Source organism: Enhydra lutris, unplaced genomic scaffold, assembly GCF_002288905.1.
Source record: "Enhydra lutris kenyoni isolate GAN:26980312 unplaced genomic scaffold, ASM228890v2 scaffoldscaffold12, whole genome shotgun sequence".
NCBI classification, from domain to species: Eukaryota; Metazoa; Chordata; class Mammalia; order Carnivora; family Mustelidae; genus Enhydra; species Enhydra lutris.
This window is the reverse complement of record NW_019154096.1, coordinates 47,846,043-47,867,428: the sequence shown is the minus strand read 5'-3', so window position 1 is coordinate 47,867,428 and position 21,386 is coordinate 47,846,043. Positions and strand designations below refer to the sequence as shown.

The 21,386-nt window shown below is 36.8% G+C and overlaps 1 protein-coding gene across 1 annotated transcript in view; it reads right to left on the bottom strand.

The window, feature by feature from the left end:
- The window catches only part of LOC111144923 (TBC1 domain family member 12), a 102,391-nt gene that overhangs the window by 38,300 nt on the left and 42,705 nt on the right, over window positions 1–21,386 (bottom strand). The window lies entirely within an intron of this gene.

Here is a 21,386-nt window from a genome sequence, read left to right as displayed (position 1 = left end):
ACTATTAAAATTAAGAAACTATTATTACAGCATTTTTCTAATTCATCTGAACAGATAATCCTATCAAAAGAAATGAAGTTAATTTGACACAGTATGTTCTTGGTGGATACCTTTAAATTTCTACAGATGAGCATTTTTTTCACAAATGTTCACAGACTTCTACTGAAATTATTTCCAGAAATTTAACAAAGATCAATAACAAGTTGCAGGCTTATAGTTTCCAGAACCCACATTTCCCTTTAAAAAAATTAATCTAGATTTAGTCATACTTAGATAATAAATATATTTTTCATGAAAATCTCAAAGTGGCACATGGGTGACTCAGTTAAGTGTCTGTCTGACTCGGTTTCAGCTCAGATCGTGGTCTTGGGATCCTGAGTTGTGAGGCTCTGTACTGACTGGGAGTCTGCCTGGGTTTCTTTCCCTCCCCCCCGCTCCTACCCACTCTCACACATGCCCTCCCTCAAATAAATAAAATAAAATCTTAAAAAAAAAAAAAAGAAATTCTTAAAGATTATACAATTTCATGGGTAGATTTGCAAGTCTGCTGGCCACTACAGAAGATATTAATTTTTTTTAAAGATTTTATTTATTTATTTGACAAAGAGATCACAAGTAGGCAGAGAAGCAGGCAGAGAGAGAGGGGGAAGCAAACTCCCTGCTGAGCAGAGGGCCTGATGCAGGTCTCGATCCCAGGATCCCAGGATCACGACCTGAGTTGAAGGCAGAGGCTTAACCCACTGAGCCACCCAGGAGCCCCAGAGACATTAATTTAAATGAAGAAAATGAAATGCACTTAAACTGATCAAGTGCTTCACTTACTGGCTGCTTTCCTACCATGACCTATAATTCTTTTTATACTATTTTTACCTTTTCCAACTCAAAGACTATTTCACCCTACTGAATCAAACGGTTATAAAATAATAAATTCATGGTTCTATCCCTGTTAAAAATTTGATGGTCTTGTTGAGGTTTAATCTTCTAATTTGAGATAATTACTTTTTAGGGAAAATTGCACTGGATTTTTTGAGACTTCTTGCTCAAGTTATTTAAGACTGTGTATGCTCATTTATACTAACTCCCATCCCAAAGAGCTATACGGCTTTTGAGACCTTTTGAGTCAAAAGGTCACTCATTTCTTTATCACAATTTTCTTTCCTAACATCTAGGATATATATATATATATAATTATGATCAATGCCTTTTTTCTCCATTACAAACTCAAATCTAACAAATCCCCTTTTCTGCTAATGTTTTTCTTATTAAAAATCATAGATGCAGGGGCACCTGGGTGGCTTAGTGGGTTACAGCCTCTGCCTTTGGCTCAGGTCACGATCCTAGAGTCCCTGGGATTGAGCCTCGCACTGGGCTCTCTGCTCAGCCCCCCGCCCCACCCCTCTGCCTATTTGTGATCTCTGTCTGTCAAATAAATAAATAAAATCTTTAAAAAAAAATCATAGATGCAGGGCGCCTGGGTGGCTCAGTTGTTAAGCGACTACCTTCAGCTCAGGTCATGACCCCTTGGTCCTTGGATGGAGCCCTGCATCTCGCTCCCTGTTCAGTGGGAGCCTGCTTCTCCCTCTCCTGATCCCCCTGCATGCGCCCGCGCGCGCGCGCACACACACACACACACACACACACACACACACTCCCTTTCTCTCACTCTGCCAAATAAATAAAATCTTTTAAAAAATCATAGATGCTAGATACATATGAAAGGTTTTTTTGTTTTGTTTTGTTTTTTATTTATTTAAATGGCACTTTGTTTTCCTACAATGTGACCTGGTCTCACTGCCAGACAGAATACAATGAATATTATCCAGTAAAGCATTTCCCATGCAAATAAATGCCAATGCACAGACAGCAAAATAGCATTTCTAAATCAACATATTAATAATATTTACTGATATAATGTACCATGCACTGTTTTAAACATTTAACACATTTGATCCTTGAAAAAACCCCGTGAGGCACCTAACTCACAGTAGAGGAACCTTAGGCACAAAGATATGCAGTCACTTGCTGAGGTCATAAATGGTAGACAGTGTAGCTCCAGAGCTGGGCCTTTTAACAATCTATTACTTTATTATATTAACAGTCAAGTAGATATCTATGACAATTTAAAAAAATGAAATAAAATGATAAAATCATTCAGTGACAGAATCATGGGGATCTTTAAAATGGGTAGATCAGGCTAACAATACACTGATCCAACTAAACATCACAAGAAAAGACCACCAGATGATATTTCCTGTTACAAGGCAGTGTGAAGTACATAACACCATTCTTTACATATTCTTGCCAAAAGAAAAAACCAAACTTAAATATGGTTAAACCTCTAGAACTGTGCTTTCCAATACAGTCAAAAGGAGTAATAACCAAGTATGTCACATATGCTTAAATACATGTAGAAAAACAGCAAGGAATCTGAACTATTAAGAGGTTTTCCTCTGGAGGACTGGACTAAGAATGAAGGGCACTTGTTTTACTTTAACATATTCAGTATTATTTGAATTTTCTTACAAGAAGAAATAAAGTATTTTCTAAGAGCGATCACTTACATTCATGGTAGATAAGTGACAAAGATTTTACTGAAGAGGTAGGATCAGAACTGGGGCAGAAATGATGGGTATTAATTCCACAGGCAGAAAGAATAGGAAAGAACAAGTTGGGGGGGGGGCAAGAAAAGGCATGGATGAGGCAACACGTTAATCTTACTGAACATGAAAAAGGATAGGAAATAAGGTTGAAAACGTGTAAGCTAAATTATGGAATCTTCCATTGATGAAAATATTTGGAATACATGAACAAAATGGAGAGCCATTAAAAGTTTAGATTAAGAAGACAAAAAAAAAAAAAGGTAGTTTTTTTTTTTTTTTTGGTTTGTTGTTTTTTTTTAAAGATTTTATTTGTTTATTTGACAGACAGGGATCACAAGTAGGCAGAGAGGCAGGCGGGGGGTGGGGTGGAGTGGGGTGGGGAGGGTGCTGCGGAGAAGCAGGCTCCCCGCTGAGCAGAGAGCCTGACAGGGTGCTCAATCCCAGGACCCCTGGACCATGACCGGAAAAGGCGCCCCAAGGTAGGTTTGGTTTTTTTTTTTTTCTTTTTATTTTTATTTTTTATAAACATATAATATATTTTTATCCCCAGGGGTACAGGTCTGTGAATTGTCAGGTTTACAGCACTCACCTGAGCACATACTCTCCCAATGTCCATAACCATACTCCCCTCTCCCAAACCCCCTCCCCCCAGCAACCCTCAGTTTGTTTTGCGAGATTAAGAGTCACTTATGGTTTGTCTCCCTCCCAATCCCATCTTGTTTCATTTATTCTTCTCCTACCCCCTTAACCCCCCATGTTGCATCTCCTCTTCCTCATATCAGGGAGATCATATGATAGTTGTCTTTCTCCGATTGACTTATTTCGCTAAGCATGATACCCTCTAGTTCCATCCACGTCGTCACAAATGGCAAGATTTCATTTCTTTTGATGGCTGCACAGTATTCCGTTGTGTATATATACTACATCTTCTTTATCCATTCAACTGTTGATGGACATCTAGGATCTTTCCATAGTTTGGCTATTGTAGACATTGCTGCTATAAACATTCGGGTGCACGTGCCCTTTCGGATCACTCCAAGGTAGGTTTTTAAGTAGGCTCTACACCCAGTGTGAGGTCTGAACCCATGACTCCAAGATCAAGAGTCGCATGTTCTGCTGCGTGAGCCAGTCATCAAAGCCTAGCTTTGATGAAAGTAGTTTTTTACTAAAAATTAACTGAAGGGGTGCCTGGGTGGCTCAGTTGTTAAGCATCTGCCTTTGGCTCAGGTCATGATCCCAGGGATCTAAAATCGAGCCCCGCATAAGGCTCCCTGCTCAGTGGGAAGCCTGCTTCTCCCTCTCCTGCTCCTTCTGCTTGTGCTCCCTCTCTGTCAATTAAATAAATAAAATCTTAAAAAAAAAATTAACTGAGTAAGTATACATTTAATATAAAAGGTGACACAAAATGAGGCACCTAAATATCATTTATGTGTCTACCTTACAAATGGGCTTTATACAGAATTGTCATTCAGGTATTTTTCACAAGAAATAAATTGTATTTCCTGCAATTCCAATCATAGATCCTTAGCATAAAAATGCTTTGAGTTTCTTAAGGGTAATATGAACAAGAAAAGCTAAAAAAACATGGCATCAATCCACCCTTATATGAAAATAATATAGATTAATATATCTGGAATGACTAAAATATTTGCTGAATTAAAGTTGCTACTCTAATGGGATTAGAATTACAAATTATATTAGAAATAGTAAAATATTAAGTACCAGTACTTTCAAAACTGATCACAACATGGTATCTATTAGTTTGGGTTGTTTTTTTTTTAATAATACATAACAAAAGGCCAACTCAAACAGTTTTACGTGAAATTATCAGGTGAGAGGACTGAATATTCCATATACTCAGCTAACTTTGGTCTTTGACCAAGAGGTTCATAGCATTAGTCAAGGACTCCACTTCTCTACCAGTCTCTCAGCCACATCTTGCTCCACGTGTGGGCATCATCTGGAGGCTGGCTTGCTACTCAGAGAAATGACTGCAGCAGTGTGAATTGTCACATCCTTAATCGACTTTCAATGATCCTCCAGCTGCTCTTCTAGTAACTCTCACAAAAGAGAAGGAAAAAAATCCTTCCTGAAAGTTCTCAGTAAATATCTCATTCCACAAGCATCACAATGACCTGAGAAATAAGCCTTATCAATGAGTCAGCCAGGGCCTATAGCTGAGGCCAATCGCATGACTCTTAAGGAACTCTTGAGTCAGGGGCAGTAGGGAGATCAGAGGGCTCAAGTTAGTGAAAAGTAGTTGAAACACGTAAGATTTCATTTAAAAATATAACAAATAATATCTCATGGGGGTGGAATTCACTTTAATTCCATGTGTATTATCATGTCATAAAAATCCCCCGTGTATTTCTTCAACAGAAGTTTAATAATGAGCTAAACACTAATAATTTGATAGGTTTTAAAAGAACATTACAATATTAAAAAGCAACTGGAAATATAACAGTCCAAGGAAATCAGTAAATAATGCTAGCTACAGTACATTCACCGTCTGAAAATACTGTAAGATTCTGCCTCATTTTTTGCCAACAAAGCTGTTTTAACTGACCTATTTTATGAGTAACTGGAATCTACCTGCCAAATATAAGATAAGAAGCATTTAACATATGGCATGTTATTTCTATGGGATGTTGTAACGAAGCCTATTTATTGCTTCTATAATTTATTCTTGTTTTTCATTCAAAATATTCTGTCCTATGAAATATGTTTAATTGAGATAACTAGAATAGTGGATGAAACCAATGCTAAGGGCAGGCAGGCAAATATCTGTAGAATAATTTATGTTCTGCAATATTCTACAATATTAAAAATTATATAATATATTCTGCTACTATAAAAAATTTGCATCAGTCGATCATTCTAACCCTGGTCAAAAGATGGTAGGTAGTTGTTGTCATCTCCGTTAAGAGTAAAGTAGAAAAAAAAGTCTTACAATTTGAAGGTAAAGAGATATTCTACACATAAAGAGAAAAGATGTTTTTCCCCAAAATAATCTCTCAGAGAAGATGTAGCCCATTTGCTAATAGCATCTCTCATATTATGGGTGCTTTCTCCCTGTTAATTTTGAACAGCAAACTACTTATTTGGAGAAGACCCATTATCTTGAAATTATCTCAACCAATGCTAAGTGTGGAAGGTCACTTGTTGATTAGTGGGGGGTTTTGTTGTTGTTTGCTTGACTGGAATAGGAAAGGAAGAAACTGAATGTAAAATAAGTAACGATTCCAGGAGGTATATCCATCTGATTGATTGCAAACTCTCACAAAGAGACTTTACAGATTACCTTAAAAAAACAACAAAGTTGGGCGCCTGGGTGGCTCAGTGGGTTAAGCCGCTGCCTTCGGCTCAGGTCATGATCTCAGGGTCCTGGGATCGAGTCCCGCGTCGGGCTCTCTGCTCAGCAGGAAGCCTGCTTCCCTCTCTCTCTCTCTCTCTGCCTGCCTCTCTGTCTACTTGTGATCTCTCTCTGTCAAATAAATAAATAAAAAATCTTTAAAAAAAAAAACAAAAAAAAAAACAAAGTAAGAGACTTTGCCATAGAGATGATAATTTTATACCTTACAGAATGAAAGATAAAAAATGTAATGCATTTGGAAATTTACGGCGGGGGACAAAATTTCTCATAGGAAGATAATATGCAGAATCAAAAGCACTATATCTTTGGGTCACTTGAGTGGCTCAGTTAAGTGTCCAAATCTTGATTTCAGCTCAGGCCTTGATCTCAGGATCATGAGTTCAAGCCCCACACGGGGCTTAAAGTATTGTAAGTCCTACTGCAGCAGTTCTCAATAGTATCCCTGAGACACTTTCATTGGATTTGCGAAGTCAAAACTATATTCATAATAGTTTGTCTTTGTCAGTGTATTAACATTAGCTCTCCTGGTGCTACAGCAACGTTACATAAAACCGTTGTTACTCTAGCACAAATCAAGGCAGACTCCAACTGTACTACTAATCACTGTATTTTTTTTAAGATTTTATTTATTTATTTGACAGAGATGATAAATAGGTAGAGAGGCAGGCAGAGAGAGGAGGAAGCAGCCTCCCCGCTGAGCAGAGAGCCTGATGTGAGGCTCAATCCCAGGTCCCTGGGATCATGACCTGAGCCGAAGGCAGAGACTTTAACCCACTGAGCCACCCAGATGCCCCAGTATTTTTTTATTTTTTAAGATTTATTTTATTTGACAGAGAGAGAGAGATATCACAAGGAGGCAGAGAGGCAGGCAGAGAGCGAGAAACGGGCTCCCCACTGAGCAGAAAGCCCGATGGGGGACTCAATCCCAGGACCCTGAGATCATGACCTGAGCCGAGGGCAGAGGCTTAACCCACTGAGCCACCGAGGCACCCCACTAATCACTGTATTCATCGTGGCATGTACTCACAGTTAAGAAACAAAAAGGGAATGGGGGAGGTCTGGTCAGTTTCACTTAAGAATGTCTATGATTAAATAGTAATTGTTACTAATTATATTAAATCTCAACCTATGATAAACATCTCTGTAATATTTTATGTGATAAAAGGAAATGTATACATAAGGAACTGCTGCTGCACACCAAAGTACAATAGTTGTCTAGAGAAAAAGCACTTATGCAATTATTTGAGTGGTGAACAGGATGAATCTTTTTTATTATGGGCACCATTTTTTAATTAAAAAAAAACTGATAGCGAACTATACTTATTCAGACTTGAGTATCTGGCAGGTTATTTTCTCAAATTTGTAGAAAGTAGGTACTTCATCTCCATGGTATTCCTCCAAAAAAATATAACCCCAGTCACGTCATGAGGAAATCATCAAACAAACCCAAACTGAAGACCTGACATAATAAGTATATATATTTGGTCTGTTTCCTGGCACAGATCCTAAAACCCTTGAATTCTCTGAGTTAAGTGATTTTTTGGTATGCTAATGAGATGATGGGTAGCTGAAGTCTCCTGGATATCCTCAGGATAGGGGCTGGTTGTCAGGGGAATGAATGGTGTAATGAGAGGGTTGGAACTTTCAGCCCAATCCCCTGACTTCTGGAGAGGTGAGAGGTGCTGGCAGTTGAGTTAATCACTAATGACCAGTGAGTCAATCACTTATGCCTATATAATGAAGCCTCCATAAAAAACCCTAACAAACAATTCAGAGGGCTTTTGGGTTGGTGAACACATGGGGGTGTGGGAGGGTGATGCACATGGAGAAGTCATTGACACTCTATGCCCCTTCCATATACTTTGCTCTATGTATCTCTTTCATCTGATTGTTCATGAGTTTTAACCTTTCACAAACTGGCAATCTAAATCTAATAAGTAAACCATTTTCCTGAGTTCTGTGATTCATTCTAGCAAATTATCAAACCCAAGGAGGGAATCATGGGAATCTCCAATTTGTAGCTGGATGGTCAGAAGCACAAGAAGCCTGGACCTGGACTTGGCTTCTGAAGTGGGGGGTAGTCTTATAGAACTGAGTTCTTAAGCTGTGGAATCTGACACTGACTCCACGTAAACAGTGTCAAAACTGAATTTAATTGTAGGACACCTGACTGGGGTGGGGAGGGGAACCCTACATAGTTGGTGTCAGAAATACTGAGGGTAGAGAGAAAATAGTAGGTTTTTTGTTTTTTTTTTTTAAGGAACATGATGGAAAATACCCGAGCAGTACTACTCAAAATTGTCAAGGTCATAAAAAAAAGGAAAGATTGAGAAACTGTCAAAGGCCATAGAGAAAAAGAAACATGATAATACGATGTGGTATTCTGGATTGGATCCTGGAACAGTAAAAGGACGTAACTGGAAAAACTGGTGAAATCCAAATGAAGTCTGGGGTTTAGTTAACAGCAATGTACCAGTGTCAACTGTAAACTTCTTAGTTTTGACAGAAGTCCAGAATAATGCAGGTAATATCAGCATTAATGAAAAAATGAAAGATTATACAGGAATCATACATTGTTCTCAACCCTTCTATAAATCTAAAGTTATTTGAATATAAGGTTTATTAAAACAAAAAGGATGAAGTGAACTAGTGATTTCAAGGAAAGCAATTGAAGGTAATTATTGTCAATAATAAAAGTCAACCTTTCAAGTGAAATTGAAATGCTGCAAAACTTATAAACGCCACATGTTTGAGAGTTTCCAATGAATTTTTCAGAAGAAACCAATGGTGATATTAAGTAGTCTATAATAAATTTTTAAGTAGTCTATAATAAAATATTACAACATTTAAATGATCTGCAATATGGTAAACCAGTATTTTCCAAATGATCAATGTATAATATGAAACCACACAGGGGTAAAAACATCCACTCAAAGTGAGAGAGAGACCACTGGATTTTAATATAACAGAGTTATTTATTTTCAGATTCCACAATGTAACTTACCTTTAAGAAAAACTACCACTTGATGAGTTTGAGTGTAACAAGAATAGCCACAAATATCTGAAAAGGCTATTAAAATGCTCTTCCCTTTACAATTGTTAAAAAGAAAACCACGGGCCCAAAATGGAGTCACTTAGACCACACAAAGGCTTGATACCTAACCTAACTGCAGCTTCAACCTGCCACAGAAATGCGGTCTTATTAATCAGTCAGTCAGGAATTTTCTGCTCAGTACCAATGAGGTAATCTGTCACGTGGGCCCTCTCCATCCTCCCCCCTCTCTCCACAAAGGCAGACGAAGTAATATGCATCATAAGACCCCTTTAAAGGGTCTTCCCTAAAAAAGGGCAACTTTGCCTGAAACCATCCTTTCTTTTCTTTTGCTAGTAATTTCTTGACCCACCTTCCTTCCTATAAAAACCTTCCATTTTGTACAGCACCTCAGAGCTTCTCTGCTTGCTGAATGGGATACTACGCAATTCATAAATCGCTAAAAAAGCCAATTAGATCTTCACATTCACTCGGCTGAATTTTGTTTTCAAATACTGTCTACATATCTGTTTGAGGCCAGATTTTCTTCACAGATGTATACCAAAACAACATATAGCAAGAAACTGAAAGCAGAAGTAGAGATATAATCTAGCCTTCTTTTATTAAGCCAGACTTCAAAGAGATAAGAAAAAGTAAAACAATGCCACTCTTTCTACCAGTTTTTTAAAAATACTTTTTAAAATAGAGTTAACATAAATGTTATTTATGTTAACATGCAATGACTTGATTACCATTATTTTAAAATGAATTAATAAATATCTCAATATTTCAGTTTTAACTCTGGGTATAGTAATAACTGATTATCACCTTAAGCAAAAAGTCTCTGAAGTCATTAATAACTACAAATCCAAGAGTTGTGAAACTAAAACACTTGAGAACTGTTGGTCAAGTCAACCACTGAAAAACTAAAACAAAGGTATACCTAATAGGCTAATAATGGAAATAAAATGGAGTACTAAAAATACTCACTTATTCCAAAAGAAAGCAGGAAAAGAGAAAAAAAAAGAAACAAAGACCAGATGGGACAATTTGAAAAGAAATAGCAAGATGGTAAATTTAAAACAAGTCACATTAATAATGACATTAAATGACACTCATTTATAAAAAGCTCATCATATCAGATGGCATACAGAAGATTCAAATATATGTTATGTAAGAAACCCACTTTTAAATATAAAGATGAATAAAAAGGAAAAGAATAGAAATACAAATTATCATGCAACCAGTAACTGAAAGCAAGGTGCAGTGGCTAAATTTAAGTCAGACAATAACTTCATAGGCTGATTCACCAAGAAGACAAAAACAAAACACATGTAGGAAAAGGAGAAACACCCAAGTAGATTGTGGTGCAGATTTCATTATTCCTCTTTTAGTAATTCATAGAATAAACAGAAAATCAGCAAAATTATACAGGACTCAAACAACACTATCTTCTAACAAGACCTAATTGACGTTTATATAACTCCTCCTCACATCTATAGAATGCACAATCTTTTCAAGTGCACAAGGAATATTCACTAAGACAAGCTATGTCTGACACAGAAAATAAATCTCAAATTGAAAAAGACTGAAATTGTATAATGTATATTATATGACCGTAACAAAATTAAATTGGAAATTATTTACAGAAACTTATCTGGCAAATTCTGAAATATCTGAAAGTTAAAATGACACACTTCCAAATAAATATTAGTAAAAGAAATAACAAAGAAAAAGAAAAAAAACAATTTGAAATGGAACAAAAAAGGAAAACACTGAAACTTGTGGAATACAACTAAAGCATGGTTAGAGGGAAATTTATATCTTAATATACTTATAGTAAAAGGATGAAAGGCCTAAAATCAGTGATCCACCTTAAAAAAAACCTAGAATAAAAGCAAAAACAAACCCAAAGTAAGAGGAAATAAGTAAACAATAAAAAGCAAAAATAAAATAGGAAACAGGAGGTAAAAATCAGTGAAACTAAAGGTATGTTTTTTAAAAAATCAGTACAATTCATAAACTTCTGGTAAAACTGGTCAAGAAAGAAGACACAAATTACTAAAATTAGAAATGTAAGAGAGATGGCCTCTATCCATATCACATATCCAATAGACATAAAAGGATAATAAGAGAATATTAAGAACAATTTATTCCAATAAATCCAACTACAGAGAGAAATATAAAAAACTCCTGAAAGGAATGCTACCAAAATGGACTCAAAAAGAAACAGAAAACTTCATGACCCTATGTCAATTAAAATAATAAATTTATATTTAACAATTTACTCAACAACAACAAACCTCCATGTTTGGTTTATGTCAGTACTTCTCAACTGGGGTCAGCTCTGGCCCTCAGGGAACATCTAGCACTATCTAGAAACGTTTCTGGTTGCCACAACTCCGGGTAGGGGTGGAGTGTGGCTATTGGTACCTAATTGGTAGGGATGCTGGTAAATATGCTACATTGCAGAGGAAAGCCTCCCACAACAATAATTACAAGACCTAAAATGTCAATAGCATTGAGGTTGAGAAATTTTGTTTCTGATAATACTAACAAGTTCTACCAAATATTTAAGGAAGAAATAATATTAATTCTACACAAATTCTTTCAGAATAGAGGGGGAAGAAATCATTCTCAACGCATTCAATGATGCCAGCATTATCCCAATACCAAAATCAGATCAAGATATTAAAAGGAAATTACAGACCAGTATCTTGAATGAAAATTCTTGATTTTATTTATTTATTTGACAGACAGAGATCACAAGTAGGCAGAGAGGCAGGTGGGGTGGGGGGGAAGCAGGCTCCCCGCTGAGCAGAGAGCCCGAATTCGGGGCTCGATCCCAGGACCCTGAGATCATGACCCAAGCCGAAGGCAGAGGCTTTAAACCACTGAGCTACCCAGGCGCCCCTTGAATGAATATTTTTAACAAAATATTAGCAAACTGACTTCTTGTTTATGGTCTAACACAGAAGAAACTTAGAAATTACAATTCCATCCTAAAAAAGTCAAATAAACTAAAAAAAATAGTAACTTCTCTTGGAGCTATCAGAGAAGTAAAGTCACAGGGTGAACTGTGCCTCCCAAAATGGAGACAGATAGGTGGATATAAAGAAACATAGCAGAAAGCTGTGAACACAAACCTCTGCAGGAACAAATGCTAGGGTAGGAAAACATGAACTATAATTCTATTATTGAAAAATAGCTGGAGGCACAATGTGGACAGGTCTAAGAGCTAAAACTACAAGAGGACCCAGTCCCACATACTTCTGTTGAGTTCTACCTCCAGTAACTCTACCAGGTCTAGAGTGAATATTAGAGAAAAATCCCCTCATGCTTCTAGCGCTAGGAGGAGAAAAGAACTTTTTTTTTTAAATTTAAATTCAATTAACATAGGGTGTATTATTAGTTTCAGAGTTGAACATTCAGAGTTCAATGATTCATCAGTCTTATGTAATAACCAGGGCTTATGACATCACGTGTCCTCCTTAATGTCCATCACCCAGTTACCCTACCCCTCCCCCAGCAAAACTGTTTGTTTCTACAGTTAAGAATCTCTTATGGTTTGTCTCCCTGTCTGATTTCATGTCTTATTTTTCCTTCCCTTCCCGATGATCCTCTGTTTTGTTTATTAAATTCCACATGAGTAAAATCATATGATAATTGTCTTTCTGTTTGCCTTATTTTCCTTAGAGTAATACCTTCTAGTTCCCCCCACATTCTTGTAAATGGCACGATTTCAATTTTTTGATGGCTGAGTAGTATTCCATTGTATATATAGACCACTTCTTCTTTATCCATTCACTGTCAATGGACATCTGGGCTCTTTCCATAGTTTGGCTATTGTGGACATTGCTGCTATAAACATTGGGGTGCAGGTGCCCCTTTGGATCACTACCTTTGTATGTTTGGGGTAAATCCCTAGTAGTGCAATTGCTGGATCATAGGGTAATAGTTCTACTTTCAACTTTTTGAGGAACCTCTATACTGTTTTCCAGAGTGGCTGCACCAGCCTGCATTCCCCCAATGGTGTACGAGGGTTCCCCCTTTCTCCACAGTCTTGCCAATGCATCATTTCCTGACTTGTTAATTTTAGCCATTCTGACTGGTGTGAGGTGGTATTTCAATGTGGTTTTGGTCTGTATTTCCCTGATGCACAGTGATGCTGAGCATTTTTTCATGTGTCTATTGGCCATCTAGATGTCTTCTTTGGAGAAATGCCTGTTTATGTCTTCTGCCCATTTCTTGAATGGATTATTTGTTCTTTGGGAGTTGAGTTTGGTAAGTTCTTTATAGGATTTGGATCCTAGCCAAAGACATTGGGGATTGTATGTGTTGTGGTGAGTTCTGCGTACTGTGTAAGCCTGATGAATCACAGACCTGTATCCTTGAAACAAATAAACTGTTTAAGAAAAAAAAAAAAACTTATCCTAAAGACTTTGTGGTACTGACAAAAGACAAATGTATCCTAAAGAAATTATCAGAGATATCATGGGAAACACATACATACCACACACATTTTTTTTATAATAGCAAAAAAAAAAAATCTGTACATAATATCATATCTGATGGTAAGTAACTCAAAGTTTTGTTGCTAAGATCAAGAACAGCAGAAGGATATCCCTCCCACCACTGTTGATGTCAACATTACACGGGAAGTCCTAGCTCATGCAATGAGACAAGAAAAGTAAATAAAAGGTATACTGATAGGGAAGGAAAAAATAAAAATTGTCTTTGTTTGCAGATGCCAAGATTATCACTGTAGAAAATCTGAAAGAATAGACAAACTTCTGGAACTAATTAGAGACAAGGTTGCAGGATACAAGGACAAATGGAATGTGAAATTAATTTATTTATTTTTAAAATATTTTAATTTATTTATTTCACAGACAGAGATCACAAGTAGGCAGAGAGGCAGGCAGAAAGAGAGGGGGAAGCAGGCTCCCGCTGAGCAGAGAGCCAGATGAGGGGCTCCATCCCAGGACCAGGGATCACGACCTGAGACAAAGGCAGAGGCTTTAATCCACTGAGCCATCCAGGCGCCCCTGGAATGTGAAATTTAAAACACACTTACATATTAGCACTCAAAGGAAGGAAATACTTAGGTGTAAACCTAACAAGATATGTACAAGATCTACATGAGGAAAACTACAAAACCCTGATGAAAGATATAAAAATAACCTAAATAAATGGGGAGTTACGCCATGTATATAGCAAGGAAGAGTCAATATTGTTAAGATGTCAGTTCTTTCCAAATGTATGGATTCAAGACAATCCCAATCAAAATCCTGGCAAGTTATTTTGCGGATGTTAACAAAGTGGCTCTTTAAGTTTATATGTAGCAGAAAAAGATCCAGAATAACAAACTCAATATTGAAAGAGAAAAATTAAGTTGGAAGACTGCTATTACCTATTTTCAAGACTTACTATAAAACTACAACAATCAAGATAGTGTAGTACTGACAAAAGACAAATGTATCAATGGGACAGAACACACAGTTGAGAAATAGATCCACATAAATACAGTTAACTGATTTTTGACAAAGGAGCAAAGAAAACAGAATCAAACGAAGATAGTCTTGTCAACAAATGGTGAATAACTGGACATCCACTTGCAAAAAAATCATAGACATAGACTTTACACCATTCACAAAATTAATTCAATAGACATAAATGTAAAAACAAAACAAAACAAAACAACCCAACTATAAAATTCCTAGAAGACAGGAGAAAACTTAAATAACTGTGGTCATGGTAATGATTTTATTTTGCTGTAATACCAAAACAAGCCATGAAAGAAATACTGAGAAGCAGAACTTTATTTAAATGAAAAACTTCTGCTCTGTGAGAGATACTGTAAGAAAATGAGAAGACAAGCCACAAACTAAACGGAAATACTTGCAGAAGATACATCTGATGAAGAACTGTCAGAAAAAAAATATACAAAAACCTTGTAAAAGTCTACTGAGTTCTGTTCTTATTGTTATGCATATAATTTACTTATTTTTAGAGAAAGAGTGAGAGAACATGAACGAGCAAGTGGGGGGGGTAGGTGGAGACGGAGAGAATCTCCAGCAGTCTCCCTCCCTGCTTAGCACAGAGCCTGATATGAGACTCAATTTCACTACTCTGAGATCATGACTTGAGCCAAAATCAAGAGTTGGACTCTTAATTGACTGAGCCACCCAGGTGTCCTGTTCTTACTGTTTTGAAATGAACAACCCAAGAGACATCTCACTAAAGAAGATATACAGACAACAAATAAACATAACATGTTCCACCTCATATGTTAATAGGGAACTGCAAGTTAAAACAACAGTAAGATACTATTATGTACCTATTAGAATGCTCAAAATCTGAAACACTGACAGTAACAAATGCTGATGAGGATGTGAAGCAATAGGAGCCTCTCATTCACTGCTGATGGGAATGCAAAATGGTATACCCAGTTTGGAAGATAATGTGATGTTTATTACAAAACTAAACATACCCTTACCATATGATCCAACAATCAGAATCCTTGGCATTTACCCAAATGAAATGGAAATTTATATCCATTAAAAAAAAACAAACCTGCCTATGGATGTTTATAGTAGCTTTACTCATTAAATAAAGTGAAATTATTCCATATGTTACAATGTCATTACACATTTGTCCAAACTCTAAGAATATACAACACCAATAGTACACCCTAATATAAACTATGGACTTTGGGTAATTATGATGTCTCAGTGTAGATTCACAGATTGTAACAAGTGTATCATATGGTGGTACAGGATGTCAGTGGGGGAGGTTGTATTTAGGGTGGGGACAGGAGGTATATAGAAACTCTCTGTACTTTCTGCTCAATTTTGCTATGAATCCAAAACTACTCTAAAAAAGTTTATCAATTAAGAAAATATATATGCAAACCAAATCCAGCAACATACAAAATGGATAATAATTTTGACTAACTGGAGTTTATCCCAGGAATGAAAAGTTGATTTAACAATCAAAAAATGGGGGCGCCTGGGTGGCTCAGTGGGTTAAGCCTCTGCCTTCAGCTCGGGTCATGGTCTCAGGGTCCTGGGATCGAGCCCCGCATTGGGCTCTCTGCTCAGCAGGGTGCCTGCTTCCCTTCCTCTCTCTCTCTCTGCCTGCCTCTCTGCCTACTTGTGATCTCTCTCTGTCAAATGACTAAATAAAAAAAATCTTAAAAAAAAAAATCAAAAAATGTTTTCAAGTTAATAAGAAAAATGGCCAAAACAGATTGCATCTGACCTTTGCTTCATTTTAATGGATGAAAAAACTAGACAGCTAGCACCATCAGGTACCCGAGAGACGTAAATTAAAATCTCTAAAGGATGATATAATCTTAGCCTTCAAATTGTTTTCTAGATATGGATATTCCAAATATTTTATCTAGTACCCCAGCAAAGGTAAGTAGGCATGCACAGAGATAAAATAACATCTAACAAAAACTAGCAGAGGGGCACCTGGGTCGCTCAGTCAGATAGGCATCCAACTCTTGATTTTGGCTCAGGCCACGATCTTGGGGTCATCAGATCAAGTCTCACGTGGGACTCTACGCTCATCAGGGAATCTGCTTGATATTCTCTCTCCCTTTGCCTCTGCCCTTATTTCTGCTTGCACGGTCTCTCTCTCTCTCTCAAAAAAAAATTAAATAAATAAATCTTAAAAAAAACTAGCAGAAATTATTTTCAGTATAAACAGACCTATAGAATTTGCAGACACAGGGTGCCTGGGTGGCTCAGTGGGTTAAAGCTTCTGCCTTCAGCTCGGGTCATGATCCCAGGGTCCTGGGATCGAGGCCCCTGTTGGGCTCTCTGCTCCGCGGGGAGCCTGCTTCCTCCTCTCTCTCTCTGCCTGCCTCTCTAACTACTTGTGATCTCTGTCAAGTAAATAAATAAAATCTTTAAAAAAAAAAAAAGAATTTGCAGACAGTGGAGTTATCAGACAGGGGCTATGAAACAACTATACTTAACTATGTTAAGGGAGAAAAAGGCCAAGCTTGAAATTTCAGCAGGGAACTGTAAACTGTAAAAAGTGATATAGCAGATTTGAAAAAGAACCAGCTAGAAACAGGAATTGAAAAATACAAATCTGATAATAGGAACTCAATGTCTGGGGCTGTATTTTTAACATATTCTGTAGGATTAGTAATCCACTATATATTTAGAAACCAGAATTGTGGGCTATTACAATAAGTCTTAATGTCCTTATTTGCCAACCCACATTTTTAGCTTCTATAATGCCTCCAGAATTTGATGTCTCATTTCTAAGATATGAATTTGATGTCTCAGTACTTTATTTAAAAGTATTCTGGGGGACGCCTGGGTGGCTCAGTTGGTTAGTGTCTGCCTTTGGCTCAGGTCAAGATCCCAGAGTCCTGGGATCAAGTCCCGCATTAGGCTCCTTGCTCAGCAGGGAGCCTGCTTCTCCCTCTGCTGCTCCCCCTGTGTGTTCTCTCCCTCTCTCTGGCAAACAAATAAAACAATTTTTATTTTAAAAATAAAAATGAAATGAAATAAGACTTTTTTTAAAAAGGTATTTTGGATAAAACCCAGCCCTCTAATCTTGTGACTAATGACTTTTCACCATCTATCCTATATCACTAATATACTGGCCGACTAATTAAACAAGCCTTGTGCATTCCTGCTTGCTCATTCAATTTCCTCTTTCTGGAATGGCTTCCCCCATTTCTACCTCATAAACTCCTACCAGTTAGTACACATTAGAACACAACTCATATGTCATCCCTGAACAGAATTAACTATTCTTTCATATGTACTCTTCATACTTTGTTCACAACTCTACTATAGCACTCAGAATCATTAAGATTATATATGAAGCTATGCCTCCCCTCAGTTATACTGGAATAATTCAAAGGCTAGGACTCCTATTTATTTATATTCTAAGAACCTGAACCATACCTATTCTATATTACAGTCAATGTGTGCTGAATTATGCATTCATTGAAATAAAAGCCAGAGAAGAATCTAGAATCAGTTCAAGATTTTTGTCCTTCGGGGCACCTGGGTGGCTCAAAGGGTTAAACCTCTGCCTTCAGTTCCAGTCATGGTCTCAAGGTCCTGGGATTGAGACTCACATCCCCACAATGGGCTCTCTGCTCAGCAGGCAGCCTGCTTCCCCCTCTCTCTCTGCCTGCCTCTCTGCCTCTGTGATCCCTCTGTGTTAAATAAATAAAAATCTTTTAATAAAAAGATTTTTGTCCTTCAATTTCGGCTAGAGAAAAGGCTTAGAGTTTGTTAACATGAGGTCCCATGGTAAAGTAGGAGCAGAATGGTATTCTGCCACACTCTGACGCTTTGGGCTCTGTAGCTAAAGGTACCTACCAGAAAGAAGGTACCTAGGAGGGAAATGTGAGAAAAGATCTCTATAGGTTCAAAGGCAGGGTGGCCAGAGACTTTGAATAGCTTCTTAAAGAAGTAAAATACTAGAACTGGTAAGAGGAAAGAATAAAATAGGAGCTTCTCTTCCAAAGACAACATGAAAACCAAAATAGTCTGACACATAAACTGATTTGGAGTTCTAGTAGACAGTGAGAACACCCCTTCTAATGGAGTTAATGTTAAACCTGCATCAATCATATTTCTATATGCTGTGAATAGTTTACAGACAGCCAGAATAATGTGTTGGAAATGGAAGTAACTCCCCATGTGGACCTACCACCTCAAGACCATGCTTGCCCAAGATAAAGGGCTCTCTTAACACGACTTGATCCAAGAGCCAGGGATACCATCAGGCTTGGAGTAGAGAGGATAAAGGCAATTATGATGCCTTTACTGATTCTAAATTTTATCCCAGAATCTGTGTAGTAGGCCAAATAAAATCCATTGCATAACTCAACCTTAATGAAACCTTGGGGCAAAACATTTAATCGCCCTTTGGCAAACAGGAAAGCCTTAGTAAACTTCATTTTGGTAAAGTTATTAGCACAATTTTGTTTGTTCAGTCTAATCTGATGCCTAACATAATATATAAGTCTGACATAAAGACATAATGAATACAACTTTTAATAAAACTCTGACATAAACTGTATTTACAGAATCAAATAACAGGTAGGCAATATTTTCAGACAGCAAACCTTTTCCAAGTCTCTGTCTCTGATGATAGCAAAAAACTTTCCTCCAAATCCCACCCAGTTTAATTTCTGAGCACTTACTGCTTTTATTCTTTTAGTTTTCTTTAACCGAAGTAAGTTTTTTCTTAAGGCTTACACTTTTCTCCTCTCCAAGAAGAGGCTGGCTGAGCTATTATGAATTCCTCTCTCAACCTTCAGACCATATATATTAACTTTTATGAAATCAATCTATTCATACATGGGAAAGACAATAATTTATCATTAACTATAAAATAAAGAACACACATGCAGCCAAAAAGGTAATTACTGACTTCCTTCTCAAGGTGACATTACACTAGGTAAACAAAGGTGAAAGAAACAAACACACAAGGGTGTAACAATTTTAAGGATTTTTCAAAAATAAATTCTGACACAGTCCATCCCCTCCACAATTTAACCATAAATAAGGAAATGGGTACTTTTTGCACTGCTCAAATTTTACACCAAAGGTATAATTAAAGCCAACAAATTGTTTTCAAATATTCTAATGCTGCACATACCAATCAAGTTATTAATCAGAATATTAAGCTCTAACACTTTCACAATGTTATAGATTTGAGTACTACTCACAAAGTACACATATTCTAGTCCTTTTCATGTCATTGTTTCTCCAGTAAAACATTTCAAAGAAATGGCTTAAATGAGGAGAGTGACCTATTCTTTTAGATTTTTAAGACATTTTCAAGTGCTCAGATTAAGAAGTCAGATAGTGTCTTAAAAGTTTTTTCCCTTACCTATCAAAAGTTATGTGAAAGTGTTTCAAACTCTCAACTGAAGGTTCACTCAGAAAAAGACATGAGTGGGGCGCCTGGGTGGCTCAGTAGGTTAAAGCCTCTGCCTTCGGCTCAGGTCATGATCTCAGGGTCCTGGGATTGAGCCCCACATCGGGCTCTCTGGTCAGCAGGGAGCCTGCTTCCTCCTCTCTCTCTGCCTGCCTCTCTGCCTACTTGTGATCTCTGTCTGTCAAATAAATAAATAAAATCTTTAAAAAAAAAAAAAAAGACATGAGTGATGAAAAACTGGAAATGTCATCTAAGTACTATAATCTCTTTCTTATTTTAAGATGTCAATATATAAACAGTATCAAGCAAAAAAAGATCCGTCAGTTTGACATAAATAGGGTATATTCAATCTAGTATGCAATCATGTTAAAATTATACGTAACATGGCTCATTTGCAGTCATTCTTACTTGCAGTCTGAAGGTTAGAAGACAATGTAGCTACATTCCAACTTTGGCCAATTAATTTTGAAAAACCAAAAACTTAGGTCAATCGAATTACAATATAACTGAAATACTATTTACTATTAATAGATGCAACTTTTAACATGGCTCACCAACTGGTTCAAAAGGCCACAAGCAGGAATTTCACACCTGCAAGAGAACACATGTGATAATCCTCATAAAATAATATTATGAATATTCATGTGATTTGGGAAGTGATTCAAGTTAAATGCCAAATGTGAGTTAGTTTGACTTTGCTATTACCCTAAAATGATTTTATGTTGCTTTATGTTAACATTAAAGCACTTAAACTGATCAGATCTTTAATAAAATTTACTATAATAAAATTAAAAAAATATTTAACCTACAAATATCTTTCACTTATGAACTTCATAGATCTCTGAAAAGCTATGGGTGCAAAACATGTAAAGATAAATAATGCAAAAAATTATATATATATAATGATATTCTGTTCTTGAAATGAGTCAAAATATATAATATCATATATGTACAAATATACACACATAATTATATGTGCTTCCACACAAAAAATTGAATTTTAAAAGGCCCAAAAATGTGAAAGTGAAATGAGACATACCTTCCTATAATGTTTAACATTTTATAGAGAATGTAATCATGTGTTAATTGTGTAATTAATAATTAAGAAAGAAAAACATTTAAAAATAAAACCTTACTTTTCTATATAGTTACTTTATAATCTTATAGATGTCTTTCCACTAAAAAGAAAATTCTGGCCCAATAATATATTCATACTTAAGAATATATCAACTCCTTTCTAAATATCTGCTTTCTGCTTTAAAAAATTATCTTATGAGGGGTGCCTGGGTGGCTCAGTGGGTTAAAACCTCAGCCTTCGGCTCTGGTCACAGTCTCAGGGTCCTGGGATCGAGCCCCGCATCGGGCTCTCTGCTCGGCAGGGAGCCTGTTTCCTCCCTCTCTCTCTGCCTGCCTCTCTGCCTACTTGTGATCTCTCTCTGTCAAATAAATAAAT